The sequence below is a fragment of the Meles meles genome, chromosome 12, assembly GCF_922984935.1.
Source record: "Meles meles chromosome 12, mMelMel3.1 paternal haplotype, whole genome shotgun sequence".
In the NCBI taxonomy this organism is placed as follows: Eukaryota; Metazoa; Chordata; class Mammalia; order Carnivora; family Mustelidae; genus Meles; species Meles meles.
In genome coordinates, this window is record NC_060077.1 from 22,670,379 (window position 1) to 22,681,678 (window position 11,300).

The window sequence follows — 11,300 nt, forward strand, 5'->3', positions numbered from 1 at the left end:
CTCGGAACTTCTGCCACCAAACGCTGGTCATAGGGACCCCTCTGAGTCAAGACACTGGAGTGGCCTTTTCTAGGTGGGAATGGAATTTATTTGTCTCTGGCTCTGACTCTCTCTTGAAACTGGGAACTTCTGCTCAGATGTGTTATCCATCTGAGCAAGGCACTTAACTGGCATATCTGGCCTCCTTTGGAGACTGGGTCTTAATTTGCCCCTCCACATTTTTATAGCAGGAACCGCCACCTTTCTGCAGCATGGCCTCACTTTTGGACGTTGTTGATTGAATTAGGGGTTGGGATTAACCTACTAAACTCAGCCAATGGAAACTTCATAGCTCTGCCCCTGGATGCTGTTGATTGGACCAAGGGTCGGGTCCTCCCCAAACTGGCCAATGAAAGCCTTTTTTTTTTTTTAAATTTTGGAATTACTTTGAAGGAAAGAGGTCCTACTAGCCCAACCCAGCAGGATATCTGTTGACTGCCATTTTCTGTCCTGTTTACTGGGAAGTAGTTGCAAATAAAAGCCATGCTGAGAGAGGAGAAGGGATGAGGGCAGAAAAAGGGGTATGCTAGGTTTCCTAGGACATCTAGTCCCTGTTGCCAGCTCTTCTTGAGACTGGGCTGCATTCCACCTCAGGTTCTCTCGGATCTCCGTTTGCGTAATAACTCTTTTTTCTCCCTACCTTCCTTGCTTGAGTTAACTCGAGTGAGTCTTACCTTCGACTGAAAGTGTCCCTACAAATCCAGAGCCCAAGGAGTGCCCAGTGGCATCCTGGCTGATGCCAAAACCATCCTTTATCTCCAGACTCCTCCAAGCAAAACACCGTGGTGGAAGAAGGGAGCATGGAGGAAGAAACAACTCACATTTATTGAAGATCTAAGTGCTAGGGGCTTTTGAACCTCATCTGCGTAATCTTTCCCATCCTTGGAGCTAGATTTTTTTCTGTTATGATTGTTTGCAGGCGAGAAATCGGGAGTTCGGAAGTGTTGAATAACTTGTGATAATAGTGATTTAGCCAATGGGGACCTCTGCAGAAAGTCAACCAACAGATTGGAGGCCAGCCCTTTGAAATATCAAGATGCTAATGGGGTGGGGTTCTGGTGAGTTCTGGGAGGCAGGCTGCCAGTTCTCCTCATAGGTCCACATGGTGGAAAGAGCTATCTAACTCTCTAGCTTCTTTTTATAAAGGTGCTAATTCCATTCACAAGGTCTCCTTCTTCATGATCTAATTATACCCCAAAGTCCCCATCTCCAAATATAGTCACAGTGGGATTAGATTCAATATAGGAACTTCGGGCGGGGGGACAAACATTCAGACCGTGACAGTCCCAAATTTCAGTGTCCAAGTCATTTTAGCTGAATATCAAAAACCAATCTGGAGGCTTTGTACCATTGTAGTTTCCTGAGCTTCCCTTCTGGGGATTCAGATTCCACAGGTCATTGGTCTGTGGTGCATTTTGCTTTTGAGATGTTTCCCAGAGCGTTTGGATGCTCAGCAGGATTTGGAGAGTCACAAGCGCGTTGTCACATTAAAGATACGGAAAAGTCCTGCAAACAAGACCCTCATGAAATTTTTTTAAAACCCAGCTTACCAAAGTAAACTGAACACAGATACCTTTCTGTCTTTTTTTTTTTTACAACACCTTTTTTTTATAAGGTCCAATACTTAGAGACAGTCTACCAACATTTTTTCCCTTAATAATTCAATGCTCATATTATAAATCCAGTGATTCTTTCATGCCTGTCCTACCATTTTCCTGAATCCACTGGGCCTTTATCTCCTGAGAGCAGGGATAGGGCCTGTCTTAATTGCAATTCACCCAAACAGAGCCTGATTAATTGAATGTGTTTCAAAATTGTTTTTGAACAAGGGACAGGACCACCCATCCACTGACAGCAAAGTTGATACTGGGAGAGAAGAAATCTAAAACTTAGAGATGTTGATTTTCCCTTAGACTTTCCAGATTTGAATCTCCTGATTTTCATCCCATACCTGGTCATGGCTGGGAAGCTCATAGAACCACCTATGGTTGAGAGTTGTGGACACTGGATGCTGTCAGTCCACCTCCTTCGCTGAGCTGTTTTCTGCAGCCCTGGGATTTGTTCTTAACAAACTTGGTTCCCAGGTACAAGCCCTTCTGAGAGATTTGGTTAAGAGGAGGTTCTTATCTCTCCACTTCTGCTTTCAGCCACCAGGGGATTGAAGAGAGCAGTGCTAAGGTTATTTAAATGGACTTCTCTGCAGAGGAGCGAGCCCTTGTGTTGGAAATTGGGTTAAATTCAGCATGCATAAACCATTTACAATGACTCTTTACACCCCAGGAGCACTAAGATCCCACTAATCTTCAGTCAAAACAATTAGAGCATGAAGGGTGGTATATTTATCCCAAAGGCACTTGGGCATCTGGAAGTTAGGAAAAGATTGGACCACCCACATTCATTCGGAGCTTTGACTTTGAGTGGTGCAGTGACAGAACAGGAGCCCCTTGACCCAGAAGTTTCTGCTGGGTGTGGTGGAAAGATGGCGTGGGTCAAGTTGGCTCAGTCTATCTATCTCTCCTTCCACGAAATGAACATCTAGCATGTGCAAAGCACTTGAAATTCACCACCTCATTACATCCTTGCAAGAGCTTTGTTACCATTATCTGCTATGACAGCAGAGGAAACTGAGGCACAGGGGAGTTAAATACTGTACCTTTTAGGGCCCCACAAGAAAGGGATGGCACATTCAAATTAGTCTAGTTTGAGAGGAACTTAATTGAGGCACTGTTTACAGAGGAGAGTCAGTGGATCTGTTTTCTATTGCTGGGTAACAAATGGCCATGACCCAGGGGCTTTACATAGCTCCCCTCAATTAGCTCACATTTCTGTAGGTCTGTAGTCCAGGCACGGTGTAGTCGGGTTTTCCACTAAGGATCTCACAAGGTTGAAATCAACATCTTGCCAAGCTGTGATCTCATCTTGGGCTTAGGCTTCTCTTTCAAGTTCATTCAGGTTGTTGGCAGACCTCAGTTCCTTGTGGCTGTGGGACTAAAGTCCCTGTTTTCAAGCTGGTTATTCTCCAGGAGGTACCCTTAGTAGCTAGTGACCACCCTCAGGTCCTTGACACATATCCCTCTCCGTAAGCAGCTCGCTGCATGGATGTTTGCTCTTTTGAGGCCAGTGGGAGACATTCCCTCACAATTCAATCTCTTTAACGTCTCTCAAGGATCACCTGATTAGGTCAGGCCCACCCAGGGCCTTTTGATGAAGTCAAAGTCAGCTGTGAGTCAGAGAGCAGCATCTCATCCTGGTCACAAGCTCAGCCCACACTCAAAGAGAGGGGATTTTACAGGGTGTGTTTACCAGGAGACAAGGATCTTGGGGGCCTTCTTAGTATTCTGTCCCCCAAGGACAGGAAGTCAGAAACCTCCAAGCATATTGCTGCTCCTGGAGATTAGAATCACCATTGACTTGATTACCATTCCTGGTTGTGAGTTGATGAGGAAAGGGGGTGGTAACTGGAGCTGGGATACAGTGAGGGCCACATGGAGTGGATACTTAGCATAAGCTGGGACCTTTGGTTGAGGGACACAGCTAGTTTATGACAAATGTAGCAAGGAGGGAACTAGTGACCAGATACCTTATATCCTGCTATTGCTCTCCATTGGCCAATCTCACCCAGAAGCTGAAGGGCAAGGGAGCCAACTCTTCATGCAGTTAATAGATGTCGAAGAGGGCATTGGGAGGGACACACAGAAGATATTCACCACAAGTGACATCTTGGGATCACCTATCTAGTGATGACAGAGTTGAGATTCAAAGTGTTGGCTGGGGTGCTGTCTCATCTGAGGCTCAGCTGTGGAAGGGTCTACTACCAAGCTCACATGTTGTTGGCAGAATTCAGTGTGGACTGTAGGACTAAGGGCCTCAGGTTTTTTGTTGTTGTCATTGTTGTTTTATACTGGCTGTCATTTGGAAGCTGTCCTGAGTACCTTAGCTGGTTGTTGAGCGAGGACTGCTTTCAGTTTTTTGTCACACAGGCCTCCCCAACATGACTGCTGACTTCATCAAAGCAAACAAGGTGGGTCCCCTAGCAAGATGGGCATACCAGTGTCACACAATGTAACTGTCACCCTCACTGTGTTCTATTGGCTAGGAGTGAATCACATGTCCTGTCCACAGGCAAGGGGAGGTCATTACACAAGGGGGTGAGTACTAGGACATGGGGATAATTGGGAGGTTGCCTTTGTGTCTGTCTGCCACGGCCTATGTGAAGTAGATGGAGCCATCAGAGTGGAGATCTGAGTTGCCAGGTAGAGGGACACAGCAAGTGCAAAGGCCCTGAGCTGGGAGCCTGCTAGGTGTGTTTTACAGAACAGCAAGGAGTCAAGAGCAGGTTGTGAGAGCAGGGGTTGAAGAGGTGGTGGGGAGGGGAAAAGTCCTGTGGACTTTGTGAGTCAGAACATATCATTGGATTTTATTCTGGGAGTGATAAGGAGCCACTTGAGGGTTTTGGGTAGTGTTATGCCAAGGTCCAGTTTATTTATTGGCTTATTTCCCCAGATTAAAAAAACAATGGTAGAAATACATATTACATAAAATTTTCATTGTAACTGGTTTAAAGGGTGTTTAGCTCATATTTGCAGTGTTTGTGACCACCACCACTGTTTAGTTTCAGGAAATTTTCATCATCCTGAAAGGAAACCTGGTACCCATTGGGAGTTGGTCCCCTTTCCCTCCTCCCTCCAGCCTACAGGCAGCTCACTAATCAGGTTTCTGTCTTCATAAATTTGCCTATTCTGGGTATTTCATATAAATGGATATAAATCATGCAGCATGTGTCTGGCTTCTTTCTTCCATCATAATGTTTTGTTGTTCATTCATGATGGAGCATACATCCATAGTCCGCTCCTTTTTCATGACCAAGTAATATTCCAATATACAGACATACTGCATTTTCTATATCCATTCAGCCATGGATAGATATTTGGATTGTGTCCATCTTTTGGCCATTGCAAATAATGCTGCTATGAACATTGATTTACAAATAACTCTTTGAACACCTATTTTTGTTGTTGTTGTTGTTGTTGTTCTTTTGGGTGTATATGTACACACAGAAGATGAATTGCTCGGTCCCATGATAACTCTAGGTTGACCTTGAGGAGTGTCAGAATGCTCTCCACAGTGTCTTCACCATTTAACATTCTCAGCAGCAACATGCAAGGACTCCAATCTCTCACATCTTTGCCAAGACTGTTTATTGTATATATGTTTTGGATCTTAGCCACCATATGGGTGTGAGGTAGTCGCTCATTGGGGTTTTGAGTTGCATTTCCCTGATGGCTAATGATGCTGAACTTCTTCTCAAGTGTTCCTGGACATTTGCATAACATTTTTGAGAGAAATATCTATTCAGGTTCTTTGCCTATTTAAAAAAATTGGGTTATTTGTCTTTTAGTTGTTGAGTTGTAAGACTTCTTCATATCAATTTATTTTTATTGAGCTATTAGCACCACTCCCAGGAGGGCTCTGCCTGCAACCTCAGGCATCAGGAGCATCCTCTGCTTAGCAGGAAAGGGGATGGGACTATCTCTTCTCTTGAGTATCCTCCTGGCTGACTTGTCTCCATCAGCTTTGCTCCAGAGAGCAGAGCCAATAATCTTTTCTTCCACTGGCCCCAGCCCCCTTGAAAAAGACTCTGTAGGCTCCCTGAGGGACATTTACCTAAATGCCTTGCTGCAGGCTGGTCAGATGGCTTTGTGGGAGTCTTTCTGGATGGAGTAAGGAGCTTCTCTGGGGGGGAATGATGGTGTTCAGCTCTGGTCTCTCCTCCTACCCCAGGTTAGTTAGTGACTCAGAGACTCTGGGGTTGGCCTGGAATTTTGGCTGCATTTGATGGCTTTGCCTTCACACTTCTTGGTGAGGCTCAGGGAAAAATTAGGAAGCCAATCCAAGAAAGGGAGACTGAGAATACTGTGTGAGGAGTCAGAGAGCCACTCCTCCCCATAGCTTTTGGTGCTCGGTCTGCCATCATGAGACTGTGTGGCTTTGCTAAAGTCACCCGGAGTCCCTGGATCTCATCTCTGAAGCCTGCATCCCTGCTGGAAGGAGATGGTTTGAATCTTTCAGATCCAGGACTCTGTGATAGGTTTAAAAATGTTCCATTCAGGAGATCACCTCCTCCAGGAAGCACTTCGAATACTCAGATTACATTCGGTGAATGCCCAGCTACCTGAATGTACTTTGCCAATGGTGCCTCTGTTTGGTTGTGATTGCCTGTTCATATGTCTCTCATTGTCACTGGATTGGTGGCCCCTTCAGGGTACAAACAGATCACGTCAATTCCTGTTCACAACTCTTTGAAGACTTCTCATTGCTTTAGGGTAAAGATCAAATCTTTACTATGGCCTTAGCTTCCTGGAAGGATGGGTTGGTATTGTCACTCTTCAGTGTCATCTCACATGGCATTAATCTTTGCTCTCTGTGTTCTAGACGTAAGACTTTTGGGTCCTTTCTGCTTCCTACCACAGGACCTTTGCACACACCATTCTGGCTGCCTGGATGCCATTTTCTTTCCCTTCTCATCTTAATCACTACGGCTCATCTTTCAGATTTCAGCACAAGCGTCTCTTCCTCAGGGAAGTCTACTTAGATTCCCCCAGATTATTTTAAATTCCAATAATCAGCTCTGTGTGTCTCTCCTTGGTAGCACTGACTCCTTCTTCGCTTTCATTATTGGACAAGCAACTATCTCCCCTTGTAGAGTCCCCTGAGAGCAGGGACCATGCTTGTTTGTGCTCCACTGTAGCCCCGAGGCCTAGCCCAGTTCCTGGAGTAGGGCAGGTGTTAAGTAAATCAAAGTCAAATGGCAAATGAATCTGTGTTCTTGGAGTCAGGGCCTGGCATGTTGCAGGTGTAAAATAACTGGTTCCATTTTTGCCGAGTAAATGAACAGGTTCTCTGTGATGTGTTGGATCTCATTCTTGCTTTGGTGGTGTCAGCGGCATGGGCTTTCAGGTGGAGGCACTTGTGTTTACACGCGCCCTCCTCTTCAATTCAACTGTGGGTTTGGTGAGTCTTTTCCTTTTGAAGTCCATTTCTTCATCTGTCAACTGGGGGGGGGGTCCTCATTAGGGGCTCCACAAGGAATCTGATGGTTTTGAAGCCCTCTGTTGACCAAAGCCCTTTGCAAACGCGTGTGAAGAAATACTGCATTCTTCCGCAGAGATCAGTGTTTCAGACCGTGGTGGGTGAACCCAATTCTGGGTCGGTGCCAGAGGCCAGGGCCTCATGTCTCCTTTCTTCCCCAACCCTCCTTGTCTGAGGCTCTTGATAAACAGTGGCATTGAGGCAAATTTCCCAGTGCTCTGAGTGAGCGGGGAGCGTGGCCACAAATTGAACATCCCAGACGTAATTTCTGAGTCTGGGCACCTGTGTCTCACAGACGGAAGGAAGGTGGACAGATTTAACTGTGGGATGTGCAGCCTGGCTGCTTGGGTCCTGTCTTCTTGCTTTATGGGTGCAGCGTCTGAGGCATACTCAGGCCATGTGTAGCCCCTTTCTCTCCCCACGTAGCTCAAGTGGAGTTTCCCCACCCCCGCCAATTTATTTTTTTAATTATTTCTTATCTCTTAATTATAGCATAATGCACTCTTGCTATAAAAAAATCTTCAAACAATATGGAACCGTATACAATAGAAACTGGTGGTTGTTCCTGCCTTACTTGAACCCCATGTTCTAGAATAAACACTGTAGAATGTGGTGTGAGCTCCATGAGCCCCTTGTCCTTATGATGCACTTAAAACATATGTTAGCAATAATTATTAATTACAGAGTGCTTACTGTGAGATAGGCATGATGCTCCAGGTTACTGAAGAATCAAATGGCTGACTTCGGGCTGGTAGAAGAGTTGCACCCATTTTATGGCTGAGAAGACTGAGGCCCAGTGATTTTTAAGTAGCTGGTCCAACATCACACAGCTAAGTGAGAGTCAGGATTTGAATGTCCCGTATGTGTGCTTGCATAATACAACATGTATGCATGTGCACCCTTAGGTACACAGATTTTTTTTTCCCACCCAAATTGGATTACACCATATTTTAGGTTCTGGAACCTTTCTTCACTCGATAATACACTGTGGGCGTCTCTTCAGGTCAGTGTAAATAAATGCACATGTAAGTTTTCAAGTATTTTAACATCTGAAGTGTATGGATGGGCTGCAATTTATACAAACCAGACCAAAGGAGAAATGATTACATTATTTCTAATTCTGTGATCAGAAAATCTTGCTATGGTGACCACCTTTTCACGGATGCCTCTAAAACATTTAAAAAAATGTTTTATACACATGCTCAGCTTTCAAATGGTTGCCCACGCTGGGCAATCCCTGTGTGTCTTCCAGGGGAAGCTTGTGTCAGTAGTTTCTACTGGAATTTTCCAGAGAAATCGTGTGTATTTTCACACACACATAATCCATATACACACACACACACACATATATACCCATACACATATATACACACGTACATAGACACACCCACGCTCACGTACAGACATACACACTCTTCTACAAACTTGCCTCTTTTTCGTGTAACAATATATATGGAAATTGTTACTCCTCAGTCCATAGAGAGCTCCTCCATTCATATTTATTTATTTAATTTTGAAGACACAATACAGTCACTGTTAAAACATATAAAATAAAATAGATTCAATATATTTATGTGTAATGTAACCAACTCTATTTGCAGGAATATGGGGACACTCCTAGCCCACCTCTCTCCCTGACAAGTAACAGTGATTCTTAATTTTCCACATCCTTCCAGAACTTTAAAATTTGTATGTGTGTGTGTATACACACACACAAACACATACCCACACACACGTATATATGCAAATATATCTGTATTCTTATTCTGCCTCCCCTTTTTTTAAATTTAAATTTTACGTAGTATCAGACAGTGCAAATTGGTTTCTGGAGGAAAATTCAGTGATTCATCACTTACATACAACACCCAGTTTTAGCACAACAGTGCCCTATTTAATCCCCACCCCCTGTGTAGTCCATTTCCCACCCAGCTCCCTCCATCAACCCTCAGTCTGTTCCCAGTCGTTAAGAGTCTCTTACGGCTTCTCTCCCTCTCTCCCTTTTTTCCTTTTCCTCTTTCCCATATGTCCATCTGTTTCCTTTCTTAAATTCTGCATATGAATGAGATCATATGGTATCTGTCTTTCTCTGACTGGCTTATTTCACCCAGTGTAATATCCTCTAGTTCCATCCACACTGTTACAAATGGGAATATTCCATTCTTTTTGATGGCTGTGTGGTATTCTATTGTATATATATACCACATGTTCTTTACCCATTTATGTGTCATTGGACATCTGGCTCTTCCCATAGTTTACCTATTGTTGATAATGCTGCTATGAATCCCAGGATGCATGTGTCTCTTCAAATCTGTATTTTTGTATCCTTTGGGTAAATCCTTAGTAGTGTGATAGCTGGATCAGAGGATAATTCTTTTTTTTTTTTTCTGAAGATTTTATTTGAGAAAGAGAGAGAGAGAGAGAGGGAGAGGGAGAGGGAGAGAGAGAACGAGTGTGGGGGAGGGGCAGAAGGCGAAGCAGATTCCCTGCTGAGCAGGGAGCCTGATGCAAGGCTCTATCTTGAGACTCTGGGATCATGACTTGAGCTGAAGGCATATGGTTAACCGATGGAGCTACCCAGGTACCCCGAGGGCAGTTTTGTTTTTAACTTTTTGAGGAACCTCCAAACTGTTCTCCAGAGTGGCTGCTCCAGTTTGCATGACCATCAACCCTGTAAGAGGATTCCCCTTTCTCCACATCCTCACCCACACCCACACTTTTCTGACTTATTAATTTTAGCCATCAGGTGTGAGGTGGTATCTCATCCTGGTTTTGATTTGTATTTCCCTGATGCTGAGTGATGTTGAGCATCTTTTCACGTGTCTGTTAGCCATCTGGATGTCTTCTTGGGAAAAGTGTCTCTTCATGCCTTTGATCCATTTCTTAACTGGATTGTTTTTTGGATGTTGAGTTTGATAAGATCTTTATAGATTTTGGATACTAACCCTTTATCAGATACGTTGTTTGCAAATATTTTCTCCCAGTGCAGGGGCTGCCTTTTAGTTTTGTGGATTGTTTCCTTCGCTGTGCAGAAGCTTATCTCGATGAGGTCCTGAAAGTTTCTACCTCCCTCTTTTACTGAGAAAAATTCACTATATATACATTTCTACATCTTTCTTTTTTTTTTTTTTCACTTTTAACACTACATTTTGGAGCTATGTCCTTAAGAGCACACAAATAACTTCCTCTTTCTGTCTTTCAATTCCTTCTCTCTCTCAACTACTGCATATAGTGTAGCGTTCCACTGTGTAACTAATGTGTATACATCGTTATTTCCGCCAAATGGGAAATGTGCTCCATTATTTCAGAAATTATTTTAATTCGTTAAGTAAGTATTGCAAGCATAGGTGCCAAACTCAGAAGGTGAAGAGGGGTAGCCAGTGTAAAGGCAATTTTTCCCACTTCTGAGTCTAAGGCACTCACTTCCTCCATCCAAAATCAGCCACTGCTCTCAGTGGCACACTACCCTTCTTGAGATGGGCTGCATATTACATGTGGGCACACATATTATATGTGTCTACGTTAGTGAGACCGCGGAAATCCAAATAAAGTAGCTTATCATATATAGCTAATATTATATATTATTATATTATTATATATAGAACATATATAGACCAGCATCAATGTCAAGTTCTTAGTTTTGATCAGTGTACTGTGGTTGTGTAAGATATCACCATTGGAGGGGGCTGGGTGAAGGATATACCAGGACCTTGTTATCTTTGCAACTTTTCTGTGTGTCTAACATCACTTCAAAATAAAAAGTTAAGGGGCGCCTGGGTGGCTCAGTTGGTTGGGTGTCTGACTCTTGATCTCAGCTGAAGTCTTGATCTCAAGGTTGTGAGCTCAGGTCCCACGTTGGGCTCCACACTGGGTGTGGAGCCTACTTAAAAAAAATGAAGGGTGCCTGGGTGGCTCAGTGGGTTAAGCCTCTGCCTTCAGCTCAGGTCATGATCTCAGGGTCCTGGGATCGAGTCCCGCATCAGGCTCTTTGCTCAGCAGGGGGCCTGCTTCCTTCTCTCTCTCTCTCTCTGCCTGCCTCTCTGCCTGCTTGTGATCTCTCTCTGTCAAATAAATAAATAAAAATCTTAAAAAAAAAGAATTTAATTGTATTTGAAAAAAAATGAAAAAATAAAGTTAACAAAATAACTGCACATATTATTTATGCCAAACCAAAC